Source organism: Canis lupus, chromosome 1 (genome assembly GCF_011100685.1).
Source record: "Canis lupus familiaris isolate Mischka breed German Shepherd chromosome 1, alternate assembly UU_Cfam_GSD_1.0, whole genome shotgun sequence".
NCBI classification, from domain to species: domain Eukaryota; kingdom Metazoa; phylum Chordata; class Mammalia; order Carnivora; family Canidae; genus Canis; species Canis lupus.
The window spans coordinates 116,459,371-116,481,717 of NC_049222.1; the positions used below are offsets into that span (position 1 = coordinate 116,459,371).

A 22,347-nucleotide genomic window follows, 5' to 3' on the forward strand; every position below is an offset into this window, starting at 1 on the left:
TTTCCTCCCACACTTACCCATGGAGAACAGGAAATTGGGAAACTCTAACCTAGTACTTCTTTGGTCTCCTGGTTGTCCTTGCTGGATTTGGCAATTTTGGATATTGATGACAATGATCATGAATATGAGGGGATGACTCCTAAGGTAATGTTGGCATGGCATACGTATCAGGGAGTGGAAGTGGTTTTATGATGGTCCAGGTTATAGAAAGAAACTTCAGAGGGACCCAGGGACCAGTTATATCATATGATGTCAGTGAGACGTGGGGGTTGGAAAGATAGTAAAGTGATTGCTGCAGAGACTGGTGGTGGTGGGGGGCAATCATAAGGTTGCAGAAGAAAAGGAGCAACTGTTATTAGGTAGAGAGCACTTTAGACCCTTTGAAGTCTGGGTAGAGGTAGGGACCCATGATCTCTCTCAGATCTTATCCCTGCCTGGCATCTGGCCAATTTATCCCAAACTGCCATCATCATCTCAACTTAACTGTTGACCAACAAGTGATAAACCTTCCAACAACTACTGACTTCAGAACGTAAGCGCTCCTGCTTAAGATGACAGAACAAGGCTACATTCTGGACACTATAATTCATGACTAATACGATTTTCTTTAACCTATTTTCTTTAACCTATTCTCAGACTCTTGTCTTTCAGACTACTGATGGCTCTAAACTCTCTAAGATGAGTGGTAATGACCATTGTATTACCCTGGACTCCCTGCTAGCCAGTACAAACAATACATGGGCAATTTCTAACATTTCTTGCTACAGTGGATCAATGAATAAGGAAAAGCAGAGCAATCCATTTTCACCTTAGAAAGTAATATGGCTCCTTAAGGTTGATCCTGATAGCACCTGGGACATATTTAGTTGACTTGGCTCCAGATTGGAAGTTGTACTTGTGATCACTATGCTGCTTAAGACAATGGAACATATTTGGTCAAAGCCCCTATCTGTAAAAACTAATTAGAGTAGTCCATGAGGTAGTCTGCAATCCTGAGAATTCTTAGCTGGATGCTAAAAGGTCAGAGGGTGGAGTTGTAGGGAATAGCACACTATGGCAACATGGCCATCTTGCATGCACCCATGAAGGCAAAGGCTTGAAATATAGCTTATTTGAGTCTTGGCAGAATGTCTTAAGATTCTTCCAAAATATGAGAGAATTGAAGACTATTAAGGAGCTGCAAAAAAAAAAAAAAAAAAGGGAGCTGCTACAAGACCATCTTGCCTCTTTATGTGAGACCTTGGGAGACTATTTTGTGGTAGTTTCTCATCATCATCCAGGTTCTGGTGAAGTATAGGGCTTTCTGCCCAACTCCCACCCCACAGAATAGAGCTGAAACAAAACAAAACAAAAATTATCAAAATATTGAACTGCTTAGCTGTAGCTAGGACTACTCCTCCTAGGACTGACTCCTCAGCAATCGTGGATATCCCATTGCAGTCACCTGGCCCCTTTGGCTAAATCAAGATGTTAGCTGGCCTGAGTTCTCATTTGGTGGATCTGGAGAAAAATCTACTTCCAAGCTCATTCTTGTTGGCAGATTTCAGTTCCTTGTGTGCAAGACTGAAGTCCCTATTTCCTTCTTACTGGTTGTCAGCTGGAGACCACTCTCAGATATTTTCCAAATGACCCCCACAGGCAATTCACAATATGTATGTTTGCTTTCTTTCAGGCCAGCTACAACACATCTCTCAGACTTTTTTTTTTTTTTTTTTTTTTTTGCTGGTAGTCAGAGAAAACATTGTTTTTAAAGGGCTTATGTTAGATTAAAGGGCCCAAATAAACTATCTTAAGGTCTCTGATTCGTCACTTTAAATACATGCACAAAATCTCTTTCACCAGGTATTATAACATTATCACAGGAGTAATAGCAGGGAATGTAAATCATGGGGGCCTTCTTAGAATTCTACCTAATGCAGCTATGGTAATCAGAACAGTATGGTATTTGTACAAGAATAAAACATAGACAAAGAGAATGCAATAGAAAAAAACAAAAGATAGTCATTTTATAGAAAAATTCCGTGTCAATTCATTGGAAAAAGTATCATCTTTTCAGTAAATGGTGCTGAAACCATTAGACATCCACAAAGGGGAAATAAAGAAGAATATTTATCCTTATCTTACATAGTACACAAAATTAATGCAAGATTTTCTTTGACAAAGGGGCAGCCCAGGTGGCTCAGCAGTTTAGGGCCGCCTTCAGCCCAGGGTGTGATCCTGGATATCCAGGATCGAGTCTCACATCGGGCTCCCTGCATGGAGCCTGCTTGTCCCTCTGTCTCTGCCTCTCTCTCTCTCTCTCTCTCGCTCTCTCTCTCTCTCTGTGTGTCTCTCATGAATAAACAAAATCTTAAAAAAAAAAAAAAGATTTTCTTTGACAAAATGCCTGATGTGAAATTTTCACTTAGCTGTAAAAATTAAGATTATATAACTTTAAAAGAATATATATGTAGAAAAACATCTTCATGTTGTTGGGAAAAGAAAAGATTTATTAAACAGGTCATAATAAGTATGTCCTTTTATGGTTTATAAAACCATAGAAGAAAAAGAAGGTAGGACTTCACTAAAATTAAGAAATATCATTCATCAAAAGGCACAATGTAGAGAGTGAAAAGATAAACCACAGATTTGAAAAAAGTATTTGTAATACATTATAGACTTATAAATATAAAAACAACCCTCCTTCAAATCAATAAGAAAAAGGTGACAAGCAACACTATAAAAGTGGGCAACAAATTTGCACAGACACTTCACCAAAGAGTATATTTAATATGTTTTATTTTATTATTTTTTTTATTTATGATAGTCACACAGAGAGAGAGAGAGAGAGGCAGAGACATAGGCAGAGGGAGAAGCAGGCTCCATGCACCGGAAGCCCGACATGGGACTCGATCCTGGGTCTCCAGGATCGTGCCCTGGGCCAAAGGCAGGCGCTAAACTGCTGAGCCACCCAGGGATCCCTATATTTAAATAGCATAGGAAAGGATGCTAAAAGTCAGTACTTCTCAGAGAAATGCAAATTAAAACTAAAATTTAATCTACTACATACCTAGTTAAATAGTTAAAATTGAAAAGACCAGCACCTGGATGGCTCAGTCAGTTGAGCATCTGCCTTCAGCTCAGATCACGATCCCAGGGTCCTGGGATCAAGCCCCTTGTCAGGCTGCCTGCTCAGTAGGGAGTCTACTTTCCCCTCTCCTTTTGCCCCTCTCCTACACTCATGCTGTCTACCTATCTCTCAAATAAGCAAAATCTTTTTTTAAAAAAGCTAAAAATACAACTACCCTATGATTAAGCAATTGCACTAGTAGGTATTTACCCAAAGAATATAAATTGAAGGTATATATGCACCCCTATGTTTATAGCAGAATTATCTAAATAGCCAAATTATGGGAAAAGCCCAAGTGTCCATTGATTGATTAATGGATTATATATACATATATGACTCAGCCACAAAAGAGAATGAAATCTTGCCATTTGCAATGATGAGGATGGAGCTAGAGAGTATGATGCTAAGTGAAATGTCAAAGAAAGACAAGTACCATAAGATTTCACTCATATGCAAAGTTTACAAAACAAAACAAACAAGCATGGGGGAAAGAGAGAGGAAAACTAAGAAACAGACTCAATTATAGAGAATAATGATGATTACCAGAGGAGGTGGGGTTAAATAGGAGATGGGGATTAAAGAGGGCACTTGTGATGAGCACTGGGTGTTGTGTCAACTCACTAAATTGTACACATGAAACTAGTATTACACTGTGCTAACTGGAATTTAAATAAAAACTTAAAGATCAGGTGGTTTCTTTAGCTATGTGTAAGTTATTTAGTTAGCTTTTATTTGCCTATTGAATGTTTATATTTCTCTTGCCTGAGTTCTGGAGATTTGTTTTTGAAGAACATTATGCATTTTACTTTTGTGAAATTATTAGCAAAAAGAGTACATATTACAAAATCTCTGATTTGTAGTAACATCAATTTCTCAGTCATAATGCTTATCCCTTTTTTTGCCAAATCTCTTGTTTTCAGCGCAGGTGGTAATCTCAATTTGTGGATGGAGCCCTGTGTTGGAGTCTATTTGGGACTCTCTCCCCCTCTCCCCTTTCCCCCTACCCCACCTCTCTGCACACACTCTCTTGCAAATAATAAATAAATAAATCTTAAAAAAAAAAAAACCACACCATTTGTGTTCATCCATTTAAACTATTCATTACAAGTATCCCCCACTTACCAAAAGTTTGCATTACACCATCTCACTTTTACAAAAGACCCACGTTGGGCACCTGGGTGGCTCAGTCAGTTATGTGTCTGCTTTCAGCTCAGGTCATGATCCCAGGGTCCTGGGATTGAGCCCCATGTTGGGCTCCCTCAGTGGGGAGTCTGCTTCTCCCTCTCCCTCTGCCTGCCACACCTCCTGCTTGTGTGCGCGCTTTCTCTATCAAATAAAATCTTAAAACGAAAACAAAAGGCCTACCTTAGCACCTGTTTTTGGTAACAGAAATAAAAATTAAAAAAAAAAAAAAGCTTTACAAAAAAGCTGTTACCATACTAACGTAGGTCTTTTCTAAAAGCAAAGTGGCATAAGGAGAATGTCTGGGAAGCAGGGGATACTCTATGATTTACAGCATTTCAGCTTACAAAAGATTTCATAGGAACACTCTACTTATGAATAGTAGGAGAACCTTTATTTCAGTTATTTTTACAAATGCATTCCCTGTCTTTAGATATCCCTGTGGTTTTTCTTACTTTCTTGAAACTATATAATTACCTTAAAAGTTTCCAGTGTTCTAATGCCTGCATGAATGTAGAGCTCTGAATTTTCCCCCACGTAGTTTGGTCAGGCACCACTTTCCACACATAATGCCCACTGTTATTTATTCCTAGAGAAATTGTAATCTGTGTTGATTTCACACTTAATAAAAGGGTAACTTAGATGAGAATTGAATCAGTATTCAGATATTTTTGCTACCCAATGTGTTCTCTTGTCAGTCAGATATGTTCTATATTATACTTTTTGTAATAAACCTCTTCTCATTATGCTGTAACAGTTGTGATCTCAACTACCCCATACACATTTATATACACTTTGTCTCTGGTAGGAATGTACGATCAGCATAAAGATTGAGTTCTGTAGGATGAGCTTACTATATCTTAACATCTATTTTGGCTTTAAGTTTTTTTCCAATATGGGATGTCTGTTATTGGGTAAATGCATCATGTTTAAATACCAATCCATAAATAAAATAGATGAAAATACTAATGTTTACTAAACAATTCACTAGTTATATCATGCATTCATAACTCATTTCTTCCTCATTATACACCAATGAGTTATATTAGTCACCTCCAATTTGCTATATTTGAAGTGAAATACTTAAGATTGAAAGAAATATTATGTTTCCACTGAATATATACATTCATATTATACATGTATATACATATAATGTATGTAATTCATTATACATGTATATGCATATATACATTATATGTATAATGTGTGTGGGTGTAATTGCATTTTAAAAGGCTCTTGAATGAAACTGCCAACAGTGGTAAATTTAGAGAAACTAGGGAAAGAGAAGTAGTCAAAGGGGAGTTTAGTTTATCTGTAATGTTTAAAATTTTGTAAGTATAAGACATCCATAGATTATTTCAGAAATAAAAAGTAAGAAAAGGAAACAAGCTTACAAAATGCAAACAGGATGTTGAAAGGAGCATTGTTTTTAAAGGCAAAATTTAGAAGAAAAACATTTTATCAATATATTAATAAAATAATAGTAGAGCCATACAGATGAATACTAACTCTATTTTTTTTAAGATTTTATTTATTCATGAGAGACACAGAGAGAGAGAAGCAGAGACATAGGCAGAGGGAGAAGCAGGCTCCATGCAGGGAGCTTGATGTGAGATTCCATCCTGGGACTCTGGGATCATGCCGTAAGCCAAAGGCAGAGGCTCAACCACTGAGCCACCCAGGTGTCCCAATATTAACTCTATTAAATTAGGATAATGATATAAAAAAAAAGGATAATGATATAATAGTTAATGACTTGGAAAACTATTCATGATATACTCTACCATAGAAAAGATAATTTATAACATGGAGTTTCTTTTAAAATTTTCTGAAAGGATTTAGTTTGACAATTTTGAGAGTGGGTTTCTTTTGTGCTTTCTGAAATTAAAAAAAAAATACAACAAAATGTTAATATTAAGAGGAACTCTCTTCAAAAAGGAATATAGCTCTATTTGTGTTGATATAAAAAAAGTAGTTGAAGCCACCCACCACCGCCGGGGAAGCACCCCCTTGGCCATAGTAACCATTAATAATGCCTTTCATCTTTGAGTGGATATACAATGGCTTCAGCGGTGTGCTCCAGTTCCTAGGACTCTACAAGAAATCTGGAAAACTTGTATTTTTAGGTTTGGACAATGCAGGCAAAACCACTCTTCTACACATGTCCAAAGATGACCGACTGGGCCAAAATGTTCCGACATTACATCTGACATCAGAAGAGCTGACAATTGCTGGAATGACTTTTACAACTTTTGAGCTTGGTGGGCCGGGCAAGCGCGCCGGGTTTGGAAAAATTACCTCCCAGCAATTAATGGGATTGTCTTTCTGGTGGACTGTGTAGATCATCCTCACCTCGTGGTATCCAAAGTTGAGCTAAATGCTCTAATGACTGATGAGACAATATCCAATGTGCCAATCCTGATCTTGGGTAACAAGATAGACGCAATCAGTGAAGAAAAACTCTGGGAGATATTTGGGCTTTATGGACAGACCACAGAAAAGGTAAACATGACCCTGAAGGAGCTGAATGCGTGCCCCATGGAAGTGTTCGTATGCAGTGTGCTCAAGAGGCAAGGCTAGAGTGAGGGCTTCCAGGGCTTTCCCAGTATATTGACTGATGTTTGGACAGTGAAAATAAAAGTTTTCCTTCTCTGGACTGATCCTATTCATAGCTTCCTCATGAACTTTTCTAATAGAACAAGGAAAGCTCAACCATGTCAGGCGTTGAGAAGCCAAGAATCTCTGTCAGCTCTCTCATTGCCCAGTGGTGACACGTGCTCTTCTCCACACTGTTGGGAGGTGATGCTGCCCCACGTGCCAGTAGGATTTACTGAGTAAAGGTGTGTGCCATCATTGGGCACCTGAAAAGAAAAACACATCTCACCACTGTGGTTGATTTCAAAAGAAAGTGATTCTACTTTTTAAGAAAAGTGTTGTTAATGTTATTGGTGTCCCTCCTAACTTTTTGAGTTAAAAATTTCCTTGGTCCAGAGTTTTCTATTCTTTTTTTTTTTTGGATCTAGTGAATGGCATTTAGATACTTCATAAAATTCTGCACAGAAACACATTGGAGGCCAGAACTCCAATGTTGCGTTAGCAGGTCAGTGAGAGAAGCTCCCTGTGTCTGGCTGCAGGGCAGTAGGTGGCCTCACCTTGTGCACTGAGGAGTCAGGAAGGGTAGGGCCTGGCCTGGCACTTGTAGCAGGTTTCCACCATGGAAGCCAGGATTATTCCTCATTGTGGTATGTAGAGCAGATTGTTCACTGTGGAGGACTTCTTTAGAGAGGGGTTATTTTATTATTTTTGTTTCTAAAGTTACAAATTTCAGCCATTCTTTGCTTTTATACTGTTGGGAAACTTTGTTTCTCTCCATAGCACCTTTTTCATTTTCAGTTTCATAAAAAAATAACTCTTGCCTCATGAAAGAGAACACCTCCCATGTTGTCCTACACTGCAGGTGTGTGTCTGTTACTTTTGCACAGATTCTAGGGGAAAATTTTTTGAATAGGTGAGTCCCACAGGACAATTAACAGCCAACAGGCTTTTAATTCTGTGAGTTGAGAACCTAAAAATCTGGTATTTGTAGCATTTGTTTGGATCCAGGAAAGATTTATTTAGTGGGCTTTATTATATGTGCTGCTGAAGTGAGCACTACTTAGTGGGCTTTAAAATTCTCACTTGCAGGATTTGGTCTCTTTGTGGGATTGTTCATGAGCTCTTTTTATTGGTTACCTTGTGTTTTTTTTGTTTTTGTTTTGTTTTGTTTTGTTTTGGTATGAAATTGCCTTTCTCCATTCCAGAAGTAAGCTGGGGAAACTCTAAGAGCTTTGTGTAGTGCTATTCCTTTTGAGCCAGCATCACTTGTAAGAGCTCAGTATAAAAAGCCTCAGCATGCCCAGTAGTGTGATGAAGATAATTTTTATAGCATTCCTTTTTCTTGGTGCCACATGTAAAATTGGATTTTCATGATCTTGACCAATATTAGATCTTTCTTAAGATGAGTAGATATCTTCATTTTTCTTTAATGAGAGATTAAAAGTAGTTTCCTCAAAACAAAATTGTGATGATGATGTTTATTTGCAAAAGACTGAACTAAATTCAGTGTATTCTTGTGTCTAATGTGAGGGTAAGGAAAGTGTGGATAACATATTCCAGAGGTGAGAGTATTGTTCTTTAATGGATTTCTCATTGTTAGTCTTCAGCACTGACCTATTAGAAAAGCATACTTCCTCACTGCCAGGTACCAAATGCAGAGGCTCAGTAAAGGATAAATCTGGAGAGAGCTTGCCTTTTCTTTATTAGCAGGCATAGCTGGAATAAAACAAAATTGTGGGTTTGGAAAGAGGTGAAAGCCTTAAATGAACAAATCTAGCTAATGGTGAATGAACTAGGTAGTTACCTTGCATACTTTTAATTCCTTTGGCTAAAGGTAACCCATACTTCTTTATCCAGAGACATGAGAAGTATGATTGCAGTGCTAGTTTTCTTGTTTTCCTTTTTTTCCTATTTGTCCCTAATCACTTTGCAGCAAGCTAGAAAACTGTGGATTCTACACAACTCAGCTCTTTGTGAAAGTGGTTTATATTGACCACTGGAGAAAGAGGGGATTGAAAAGTCAGTTGGCATTCATCTATTTCTTGCTCCACAGAAAACACTGTTCCTATAATAAGATAGCAAAAGAAGCTACTGTGAGGAGCTTGGCTCTTAACAGTGAGGATCAGAGCTTTGTACAGGAATTCCCCAAAATTGAGACTTCATTCTGTTTTATCAGAGTGCATATATGTCCTATTTCAGGAAAAGTTAAAACAGTCATTTACAAAAGAAAATCAATCTGTATCTAAGCATTTTAATAAAAAGTTAAAACAAACAAACAAAAAGATATAAACAAAGTAAAAATAACAAAGAAGGTACAGGTATAATTACAGATATATAAATATATATGTATATATATATAAACATATACATATGAATGATATTTAAATTGTTATCCTGAAACTTAACCTTATAAAATAAAAAAAGCTTATATAAAAAAATGCTTATATAAATTAAAATATATTACCAAAGCGGTAGGAAAAGCAACTGGAAAGAATAAGTAGTGATAGGTTCAAAATCTTGGAGAAAAAAAAGCCATCAGAATTAACAATTTTAATGACCAGTAAATATACATAAGACAAAAATATCTAGAGGTAAATTACAAAAAGTAAAATGAAATTCTAGGACTACTCCTTAAATTCTCTGATATTTAAGGTTGACAAGCATGGAAGCTTTTCTTTTTTTTTAAGATTTTATTTATTTATTCATGAGAGACATAGAGAAAGAGGCAGAGACATAGGCAGAGGGAAAAGCAGGCTCCCCGTGGGGAGCCCAATGCAGGACTCGATCTCAGGACCTCAGGATCACAATCTGAGCCAAAGGCAGAGGCTCAACCACTGAGCCACCCAGGTGCCCTAGTTTTGATTTTCTTCATTCACAGTTATAAATTCCTAAGTAAGGAGTGAACTGTTGATGGTATTCTGATATCTACTATATATCCTTTAGGCAACTTTGATAGTGAAAAGCAAGTAAAAGGCTCTTCATATTAATTACAGGATCTAATGAGGTTCTATCTCAAATTAGGTGAAATCCATAATGCCATTCCCACAGATAATTTTCAGAGCTTCTTACCAGCATGACCTTTCTGATGCTAAGATTTTAACTACCCACAAAAACCGTCCCGCATTCTTTGTATTCATATCCATAAAGTTTCTCACCATTATGAATTCTCCGATGTTGAGAAAGGTCTGAGGAACAATGAAAGGCCTTTCTACATTCCTTACATTCAAAGGGTTTCTCACCAGTATGAATCCTCTGCTGTCAGTAATGGCAGAGCTACTAAAGATTTTCCCACTTTCTTTACACTCATAGGGTTTCTCACCCATATGAATTCCCCAGTGTTGGGATGCCTGGGTGGCTCAGTGGTTGAGCAGCTGCCTTTAGCCCCAGGGCGTGATCCCGAAGTCTCCGGATCAAATCCTACACCAGGCTCCCAGCATGGAGCCTGCTTCTCTCTCTGCCATGTCTCTGCCTCTCTCTCTGTGTCTCTCATGAATAAATAAATAAATAAAATATCTTTAAAAAACATCCCCCCCCCAAAAAAAATAAAAATAAAATAAAAAATAAATAAATAAATAAATAAATAAATAAATAAATAAACAAACATCCCCCAGGGGATCCCTGGGTGGCACAGCGGTTTAGCGCCTGCCTTTGGCCCAGGGCACGATCCTGGAGACCCGGGATCGAATCCCATGTCGGGCTCCCGGTGCATGGAGCCAGCTTCTCCCTCTGCCTATGTCTCTGCCTCTCTCTCTCTCTATGTGACTATCATAAATAAATATAAGTTTTGAACTACTACAAAAGGCCTTTCCACACTCTACATACATAGGGTTTTTCACCAGTATGAACTTTCTGATGTAGGTTAAGGGGTGAGCTACTTAAAAATGCCTTAGCACAAATTTTACATCCATAGGGTTTCTCACCAGTATGAATTCTATGATTATAAAAAAAAAATAGGATGCATTATTAAAGGCCTTGCTACATTTTTTACCTTCATAAGGCTTTTCACCAATATGGATTCTCTGATGCCTTTTAGGATCTGAGGAATAGTGAAAGGCTTTGTCACATTCTTTACATATATAAGGTTTCTCACCAGTGTGAATTCTCTGATATTCTATAGATATTGAACTGCTATGAAAGGCTTTTACACACTCATTACATATATATGGTTTCTCACCAGTGTGAATTCTTTGATGCTGAGTAATGGCTGATTTACTACTAAAGGCTTTTCTACATAGCATACACTGATAAGGTTTCTCACTGGCATGAAGTTTCTGATGATAAGTGAGGTCTGAAGAATGATAAAAAACCATCCTACCTTAACTAGACAAAGTTTCTCACATGGGTAAATTCCCTGATGATAGAAATATTGAACCAGTACCAAAAAAGCAGTACCAAAAGCTTTTCCATGTTTTTTACCCTCATAGATTTTTTTCTTCAGTATGAATGCTCTGATGTGCACAGTCTAAGACCTATCATATTCCTATGTTCACAGTTTGCACCAGTAAACATGATCTGATGCTGAGTATGTTTTCATCCTCCACTAATAGCCTTCCCACATTTCTTATGGTTCCTGAACTTCTTGACAGTATCAATTCTCTGATGTAGAGTTAGTTGCAAGTCACACACAAAAGCTTTCTCTTAGTTCTTGCATTTGCAGGCTTTCTCTTCAAGAAAACCTTTTTGATATGGAGTATGTGATGTGTGCTGACCTAAAGTGTATGTATTTTCACAGTTGAAAATAATTTGATTAAAACTTTTCTCATGAGATCCTTGTTTTTTGTCAATCTTTCTTTTACATTCCCAGTCATTTCTATAACAGGTACTCTTAAGTCCATGTTTTGTAAGACTTCCCAGTATAAACCACTGGGGTGATTCTATTTCATAAACTTCCTTCTTTGGAAATAATTCTTTGGTTTTACAATGAGATTCATGGTCTGAAAAAAAGCATAATAGAAATATTCACTTTTTTTCCCCTGTTAGAAATGAAACTTTTATAGTATAAATAGGGGAATTAAGTTGAAACTAATATATATGAGATGTAAATGATTTATACAGTGATCAAATATACTGGGGGAATTTGATAGATGCACAAAGCACATGAATTGATGGGAAGTCATACTGGATAATAAGGTGATTAGGAAACTTTAAGTGAACAGTTTCCAAATTTTGAAACAAATTAAAACTACAAAGAGGTAACATTTTTCAACTGTCAGAATGGCAAAAATCTAATGGTTTGGCAACATATTCTTTTAGGAAGCTAAGGAGAAAAAGCCTCTCTCATTCATTATTAGCTGGATGACAAAATGGCGCACCCACTGTAGAGGAGCATACAGTAATACCCAACCAAATTGCATATTTACTTATCCTTTTATAAACTAGCAATCTGAGTGACATGACTCAACTCTAAAGGTATACTGACATACTTTTTTAAAGATTTACTCACAATGCCCTTCAGTGACGCACAATTTTATAATAGCAATGTCTGGAACCAACCCAACTATCTACAGGTAACTGGTTGAAAAAACTATGGTTCATCTACTAAGTGGAATATATTTTCCAACTATAAAAAGGAATTATGAAAATCTTTATACCTTCCTGAAATTATCTCCTGGATATATTGTTAAGTGAAAAAAGGAAGGTGGACTAAATTGTATATAGTATGCTGCTATGAAAATAAGAAAGGTAAGTTTAGAAGATATACCCAATTGCTTTTATTTAGGAAAAAAATGGGAGAGCAAACCCATTGGGGAGAGGGAGAGTGAAATGGAGAAAAATATTGAACAAACTGGGATAGAAGCTAGATTTCTCAGAGCATCTGGATGGCTCAGTGGTTGAGCATTTGCCTTCAGCTCAGGTCATGATCCTGGTATCCTGGGATTGAGTCCTGCATCAAGATCCCTGCAGGGAGCCTGCTTGTCCTTCTGCCTATGTCTCTACCTCTGTCTATGTGTCTCTCATGAATAAATGAAATCTTTATTAAAAAAAGCTAGACTTCCCTGAATATACCCTATTTTATGGATTTGCCATTATAATCTTGGAAATATTCTATATAATAATAAAACAAAATTAAAAGAAACCTCAAACTACCAAAAGCAAATTAAATATGATTTTAGTTTTATAATCAATTTCGGCAGAGTAGAACTATTGATGATCATTTTATTTATTTATTTATTTATTTATTTATTTATTTATTTATTTATTTAGATTTTATTTATTTGTTTCAGAGAGAGCAGGGGAAGGGGCAGAGGGAGAAGCTGACTCCCTGCTGAGCAGGGAGCCTCACATGGGGCTTAATCTCAGGACCCTGAGATCATGACCTGAGTCAAAGAAAGATGTTTAACTGACTGAGCCACTCAGGTACCCCATATTGGTGATCATTTTAAAACTTATAAGTCTACCTGTTTATCACCAGTGGATCATAACTCATAGTTCTAACAAAAAGCAAGGATGTGAGAACTTGCATGACTAGATACCAAGATGTATACTATAGCTAATCTTATTTCAAACCCTATAGTGAAGAAACAACAGTGTAATTGGGCACATAAGGGGCCTTGAAGGCACTTGCAATGTTCTATTTCTTAAAATACATAGTAGTAAGATAGATCTTCACTGTATTATTACTCAGACTATGCAATTTGGTTTTGAAATTTTTATATGTATGAAAATGTTATGGATGAATAGCGTTCACTACAAATTCATCTATTGATGTCCTTACCACTACCACCAGCAGCACCCCCTACTTCAGAATGTGGCCTTATGTGGAAATTAGTTAAATTAAGATGAGATCATACTGGAGTAGGATGAGCCCCTAATATAATATGACTAGTGTTCTTGAAAAGGGAATTTGGAAACATACACACAGAGAACATCTAAAGATGAAGGCAAAGGTCAGCATGATGCAGGAAAAGACAAAGATTGCCAGCAAGTCAATGGAAGCTAGGAAAGAAGCATAGAAAAGATTCTCTTTCACAACCCTGAAAAATAAACACAATACATTTCCCAAAAATATTTGAAAAGGTTTTTAAAAAGGAAAAAGATCTTTGAGCATCTTTTTATACCAAAAAGTAAGCGAGTACTTAAAAATTATGTCTGCATGTCAGAAAGACCTAGAGCTAGCTTTCAGGGGCTCTGACTTGCCAAACCTTAGATGGTTTAAGCACTAAAATAATTAATTAATTATAACCTTGGCAAAGAATACAAATCCATGAGGCTATATCAATGAGAAATAGAAACCAAAATAAATTAGATAGACAAATAGTGAAGACACTTCCAAAAAGTAGAATACAGACTGAGAAATACAGAGGAAGTGCTAGAACTGAGAAACGACTATTTTTTTTAAAGATTTTATTTATTTATTAATGAGAGACACAAAGAGAGAGGCAGAGACATAGGCAGAGGAAGAAACAGGGTCCCCGCCAGGAGCTCAATGTGGGGCTCAATCCCAGGATCCCAGGACAGATGCTCAACCACTGAGTCACCCACGTGACCTGAGAAATGACTATTGTGCAACCCTCATAGCTAAGACTGGTGTGAGAAGGAATCATTAATGATGTTAAATCTATTGGGGGTGGGATGCATTTGATGAGGAATACAATATCAACATGGTGCCTCCCCACAGATGACTGATTAGTTGCAGAAAAAAATTAAAACTATACAACAAAGAAAGTGGAAAATATTTGGGCCAGGTAATCAAAATTAACATCTTCAATGAGGGCCAGAAGCAAATCACATGCTTTTAGATATAATGTCCTGAGAAGGACAAAATATCACATATTTGGTATCCTGGCAGGAGAAGAATAACTTGAACTTAACCACAAGATAACACACACACACACACACACACACACACACACACACAAAAGCTAAATGAAGAGTATTCTATTAAAAAAAAAAGAAAGTGGACTTTTTTCTTCAAAAAATGATAATGTAATTATAAACAATGAAAAATCTAATAGACATTTGGAACTTAAGAGAAAACTAAAGAGACAGGCCAATAAAATGCAAAGTCAAAACAGACTGAATCCTGTACTAAATGGGGAGAAAATACCCTAAAGACCTTTTTGGGACAGTTGATACAACTGGAATATGATGGTCAAATAAAAATATTTTACCAATGTTACATTTCTTAAATTTTACTAGTGATGTTGTAATAATGTAAGAGAATATTCTTGTTCCTTGGAAGTACACAAAGAAGTATTAAGGACTAAAAGGCCATGATGTTTGCAACCTATTGTTAGATGGTTCAGGAAAAAAAAAATGGTATGTATGAGTATATGTAGGTGTGGAGATAGAGACAGGGATGGGGGAGAGGGAGAGAAAGAATGACAAATGTGGCAAAATATTAAAAATTGTAAAACTGCTGAATCTAGATAAAGGATATATAGGGGTTCTCTGATTCTTGTACCTTTTCACTGAAATTATTTTCTACAAGTATATACATATATATGTGTGTGTACAGTATATCCATATGAAGAAACCCTCCTATACTCATTTAATGAGACTAATAAAGCCTTTGAACAAAAAGAACCAAAAACTGTATGAGGAAAGAAAATTATAGGCCAATCTATCAAATAGACATGTAAAATCTTAAAAAACCATTAGCAAACTCTATCCTGCAATGTCATATAAAATAAACCACCATGACCGTGTTAATTTTATTCTAAGAACACAAGATTGCATTAGAAAATTCACTATCAACAAATTAAAGAGAAAAAAAAGATTTCTGAACACAGGGAAAATAATTTGACAAAACTGAACACCTAATCATATAACTCTCAACAAGCTATGAATAAAATAGATTGTTCTTACTTTAATTAGAACAATTTACAGATACCTAAGACAAAAACACATATGATATGAAATGTTAAAATTGTACTCTAAAAAAATCAGTAAAAAAAGATGGATGTACCTACTGTCCCCACCTTTTTTCAACATTTACTGGAAATTACAAGCACTGAAGTAAGACTTGACAGCACCCCCCACACCGAAAAAAAAGAAAGAAAAGAAAAAGAAAGAAAGGTTAACCATTGGAAAGCATGAAAAAACTGACTATATATATATATATATATATATATATATATATATATATATATAAATATTATATACTATACTATATAAATATAGTATATTTTTTTAAGAGAGGGAGAGAGTGTAACAGAGAGAGAGAGAGAATCCTCAGGCAGACTCCATGCTGAGCAGAGAGCCTGGCAGACGGCTCAATCTCATGACCCTGAGATCATGATCTAGGCAGATCAAGAGTCAGATGCTTAACTTAGTCACCCAGGTGCCCCTGACAATATTATTATCTACAGGGAAAGAATAAATTGTGGAAGTATTCTAAAAATTAATAAGAAAAATCAACAGACATAAATAAACAAAATTAAATTGCATTTATCTCTTGAAATTTTGCCTGCTTTTCTTTGGAATGAATTGTTAGGAGTAGGATAAATGGGGTGCCTCATGAATTTCCTATTTTCTTTCTAGTCCTCACTCCATTTGAAAAACCAGAAACCTAAATCTGAACAACCCCACTGACTTTTACATTTGGATGGCTAACAATCACCTCACAACACATCCAAAACTGAACTCTTGAATTTAAACCCTATCTTTACTTAGTAATCCATATCCCCAAAAATGTTAACTCAATATTTCAACTGGTCAAGCCAGAAAATTTGGGAATCATTCTCAACTCTTCTCTTTCTCTCATACACAAACACCAACCAAAGTATTAGTCAAGTTTACGGCTTTATCTAATCACTTTTCATCACATACAGTGTTAGTCATCACTCATCTAGACACTGGAAAAACCTCCTCTTTGGTCTCTTTGCTCCCACCTTGCACCTCCAATCCCTGCGGAGCAGAGAGCCTGATTTGAGTCTCAACCCAAGGACCCTGGGATCATGACCTGAGCCACTCAGGTGCCCCAAGATAATTTTTTAAAAGTATAAGTCAGTAATTAAAATCTTATTATATATGTTCTATTTTAGTCGGAATAAAATCATCATCTTAATTTAAAAGTCATTACATAATCTGACCCACTCCCAAGTCCATTGCTCTGAGTACATTTCAGATGTTTCTTCCCTTCTTCCTTCACCCTGTCTGAGCCACATTGGCCACCTTGCTGTTCTTCAATCATAATAATTCTGTTCCTACCTCATAGACTATGCAGCTATTATGCCTTTTGCCTGAAATTCCCTCTTCCCAGATAACTGCATAGATCATACTTTCTACTGTATGTTAGTGCCTTGGGATTTCAGGCACTTGCCCTTATCCTCAGTACTCTCTACAGAGCTGACTGCAGTCACTCCAAATGTTCCCGCTATTATATCTCTGTGAGGGCTGCAATGTACTGAATGTTTATATCCTTCCCCGCAAATTCATATATTGAAATTCTGTTTTTTAAAAAGATTTTATTTATTTGAGAGACAGAGAGAGAGAAAGAGAGAGAGAGAGAGCACAAGCAGGGGGAGGGGCAGACTCTCCACTGAGCAGGGAGCCCAATGCAAGGCTAAATCTCAGGACCCCAAGATCATGACCTGAGCCAAAGGCAGATGCTCAAATGACTGAGCCACCCACGTGCCCCATATATTGAAATACTAACCCCTCAGGTGACAGTATTGGGGTGGGGGCTTTGGGAGGTGATTAGGTCATACAGGCGGAACTCTCATTAATAGTATTAGTACCCTTATGAAAGAGACCCCAGAGAGATCCCCCTTTCTGTCCTCTGAGGATACAGCGAGATAATCAACTATGAGGAAGTACACCTTGTTCCTGAACTTTCTAGCCTCTAGAATTCTGAGATATAAATTTGTGTTTAGAAGTCACCAAATCCCTCATATTCTGCTATAGTAGCTGAAATGAACTAAGACATGGGCTTTCCACTTCCCCATCTTAAGCCGTTTCTTCTGACCGCTCTATTTAACTCCTCTTGTAGTTGATTCACTTTTTAAAAAATTAAATTCAATTAGCCAACATATAGTACATCATCAGTTTCAGATGTAGTGTTCAATAATTTACCACTTGCGGGGATCCCTGGGTGGCGCAGCAGTTTGGCGCCTGCCTTTGGCCCAGGGCGCGATCCTGGATACCCGGGATCGAATCTCACGTCGGGCTCCCGGTGCATGGAGCCTGCTTCTCCCTCTGCCTGTGTCTCTGCCTCTCTCTCTCTCTCTCTCTCTAACTATCATAAATAATAAATAAATAAATAAAAATTAAAAAAAATAATTTACCACTTGCATAGAACATCCAGCGTTCATCACATCACATGCCCTCCTTAATGTCCCTCACCCATAGTTGGTTCTACTTTAAAAAAAAAAAAATTGTTATAGACTTTTTCATAGGTTCCTTAGTCCATAAACGTTTTAATAGCTCAAAATCTTATAATCTTGGGGGCAGCCTGGGTGGCTCAGTGGTTGAGTCTCTGCCTTTGGCTCAGGTCGTGATCCTGGGGTCCTGGGATTGAATCTCGCATCAGGATCCCCGCAGGGAGTCTACTTCTCCCTCTGCCTATGTCTCTGTATCTCTCATGAATAAATAAATAAAATTTAATTTAAAAAATAACCCTAGTGGGGAAAATGTGGGGAAAAGCTAATTTCCCACTCCAACACACAAGGAAACCAAGGAGTAATGACTACACTTGATTCCTCCACAAATAGTAAAATGTGAATAATTGGAAATACCAGTATAAATACTAAAGACAGCTGACTTAATCTTTCTTCTCATTTTGGTGTTTAGCATTAATCAGACCTTAAAGGTCTGTCTGGGGCAGCCCCGGTGGCGCAGCAGTTTAGCGCCGCCTGCAGCCCGGGGCGTGATCCTGGAGACCCAGGATCGAGTCCCACGTCCGGCTCTGTGTGGTGCCTGCTTCTCCCTCTGCCTGTGTCTCTGCCTCTCTCTCTCTGTCTCTATGAATAAATAAAATAAAATCTAAAAAAAAAATATATATATATATATAAAGGTCTGTCTGTCTGGGATCTAACAATAAAGGTTCTTAAACAACTGAGGCTCTGGTATAATTCAACCTGTAACCAGGCATCACTAAACTGTAATGAATGTTCCTGGTTCCCCAGTTGCCGAAATCTGTTGGAAACTGATGAAGATTCACAAAGAGATTGAGGGCAAATGAAGACTGAACAACACCAACTCCCATTTTGTCTGACTAGACTGTCTATGGAGATGATCATGATTTTCCAGATGGGAGCTCCTACTCCAGTGCTCAATTTGACCTCATCACATCATAGTCCAGGTAAAACAAGTTTAGCAAAGAATATCCTCATTTTCCTCCCTGTGCACTTCTGCTCAATCAACATTCCTGACCCCAGGTGGAAAAAAGATAACGATTTATAGAAAAAAGTCGTGAACACTTGTGGCTATTCAGAGAGGGCAGGTAGGCAACACAGCTGAGTAGATGGGATGGAAGGAAACGGTCAGGAGGTCCTGAAAGAGATGCTCCTACCCAGGAAAGTTAAGGATAAAGAAAGCAAATGATCATTGTGTTTCAGGAAGCAGAAAGGAAGCATCACCTCATGGGTCATGGCTTTTGGCCTTGCACGACGCCCAGTCTTCCTCAGGGCCCCCTTCTGGAAAAGAGCAGAATCCTGACACTGCAGGGCTAGCAGGGTAACGCTGGCCTCAGTTCCAGAACAACCAGGTCCAAAGGGCAGTCCTCTAGCCTACTTCCCTACTGTCCACTCTCTCCCATTCACACAGATACACCGACGGGGATGGGAGGAAGAATGGACAGATTCCGCCCTAGTCCTTGGCTCCAGCTGCAGCAGAATGGCCTCTGGGCAGCTGGCGGCGTCTGGAGATGCGGACGCAAACGCCGGAACGCCGCACCACCTTAGTTCTGAGCACTCCTCCTCCGCTACACCTGGGGAGCAGGATTCCCGGAGCCTAGACCTACAGCGGAAAATTCCGCCTCAGTAAAGACCCTGAGCCGGAGACGCTCCCCAGTTCAGGTCCCATATCAAAGACCCGGGAGTGCGTCTGTCCTCAAGAAGGCGGTGGCTCCCGAAACACAGCTTGTCAGTCCGGGTCGCCCCCGCCTGTAAATCAACCTCCAGATGTTAAAGGCGCAGCTCGCTCGCTGATAACTGCGCCCAACTTGCTAACTCCGCGGCAACAAATGCACAAGCTTACCGGATGGATATGGGGGCTCCAGTCGTAAGGGTATGCTTATGCCCATTCGGGTCTGTGAGCCTTCCAGCCCCAAGAAGTCCGGCGCCCCGGTGAGAAGAAGGGATTGGAGATCCACGGACTCCACAGGTAAAGGTACCAAGTCCGAAGACAAAACCGACGCCACATTACCAAATTGCATCTGCGCCTGCGCGGCGTGGAGGCGTTCACGAGGCCTGAACTACAATCTCCAGAATCCTTTGAGCTCGCTGCACGTGTGACATCACCACATTGGATCTCACCGCCTGAGCCTGGGGCTGACTGCCCGCCCGCCTCGAGGAAGCCGCGCTGTAGGTTGGGTCGGTGTTCTCCGGGGTACTGCTGCTATTCCGAAGTTAATGTTACTTAATGACCACTGCCTGAGTGACAGAAAGCTACCAATTCCCTTGGCTGTCTCCATCCCATCTGGACAATCATTACTCTGTTCAACAGACTTTGGAAACCAGAGTCAAAAAAGTTTAGTGGGGGATCCCTGGGTGGCTCAGCAGTTTAGCGCCTGCCTTTGGCCCAGACCTTGGAGTCCTGGGATCGAGTCCCACGTCAGGCTCCCGGCATGGAGCCTGCTTCTCCCTCTTCCTGTGTCTCTGCCTCTCCCTCTCTCTCTCTCTCTCTCTCTCTCTCTCTCATAAATAAATAAATAAAAATCTTAAAAAAGAACAAAAAAGTTTAGTGACAGCTAGGAAGTAGAAACGGATTACGACCCAAGATGATTTAAAATTTTTGTCCATGGGGATCCCTGGGTGGCGCAGCGGTTTGGCGCCCGCCTTTGGCCCAGGGCGCGATCCTGGAGACCCGGTCCTGGAGACCCGGGATTGAATCCCACGTCGGGCTCCCGGTGCATGGAGCCTGCTTCTCCCTCTGCCTATGTCTCTGCCTCTCTCTCTCTCTCTCTCTCTGTGTGACTATCATAAATAAATAAAAATTAAAAAAAAATTTTTGTCCATGGATGACTAATTTTTGCATATGGTAAATAAAAGATAAATGATGGAAGGAGAAAACTGAACACTTTGCACCCTTATCTCCCAGATAGCCAATATTCTCCAAACAAACAGTGCGTCCACCACCCTCCCACCACAATATGTGTGCAGTTTATATGTGTGTGTCTAAATTCATATGAACAGATAAATATGATAGACTTTAACAAAAATATTAACTTGTTATACACACCTAAAATATTTGTAACTTCATATTAATATACATCCCTTTTCTTTTAATTTGCTATGTATTGTCCATTGAATAGATGTATGATTATTTAACCAATATATTACTATAATTGACCCTTCCTCCTCCTTTTGCTACTACACTAATGCCATAAATTATGTTCTCGTTTCTGTGGATATGTCTCAGGACATCTGTTTTATAAATTTTGGAGAAATGGGTACCTGCACTTTAAGTTTTGATAGGTATTTGCTACTGCCCTCCTTTAGGTTATGGCAATTTAGCTGTCCAACAGCAATACGTGAAGATCCCCGTTTTCCCAGTCTGTGGCTAAGATATTAGATACCACACTTATTGTGTCAATCTGATGAGTGAAAGCTACATCTCTAAATTACATATACCTTATTGGGAAAGGAGATAAAAAATTTTATTCCGAGGAATAACAATTCCTTTGCAGCTTTTCTGCTGTGATATATCTTTTTCATACTCACCTATTTTCTTTTAGATCACTGTTTGTATTTTCTCTTAATGATTTGTATTACCTACTTTTGTTATTAAGTTATATAGACAGTTTTCTATTTAAAATTTTTCTCAACTTGGGATTTATGTATTTCAATAGTGTCTCAAAACATTGTGTTTGCATAGTTTTGTATGCAAAATACACAAGTATATTTTACTTCAATGGCTTTATGGTTTTGAGTTAATTTCACATTATTTTCTTCTATGGATTTATCTAGGATTTTTTGGTTTCAATTCTTAATCTACAGCTTTGATTCATTTGCATTTTATTTTGCTTTGAGCTACCCATTAAGGATCCAATTTTTTTCTCTCTCCCATGTGGCTACTCAATTAGATAAGGCCATTAATTTTTCAATCTATGTTTTACAAATATGTCTATATTTTAAACATGTCCTATAAATCAGTACACTCTGTAAAATAATCACAATAAATACCCTTGGGAAATTTAAGTCAATCACACAATATTAATCTAATATATGTACATATTCAAATTTCTCCCAATTAACCTAATGATTATTTTAAATTTTATTTTAAGTGATCTCTGCACCCAATGTGGGGCTTGAACTCATAATCCTGAGATTAAGAGTTGCATGCTCTTCTGACTGAGC

General features: G+C 38.1%; 1 pseudogene; it reads left to right on the forward strand.

Moving 5' to 3' along the window:
* Positions 1 to 6,323: 6,323 nt before the first annotated feature.
* Positions 6,324 to 6,909, forward strand: LOC100684151 (annotated as a pseudogene).
* The last annotated feature ends 15,438 nt before the right edge of the window (positions 6,910 to 22,347 follow it).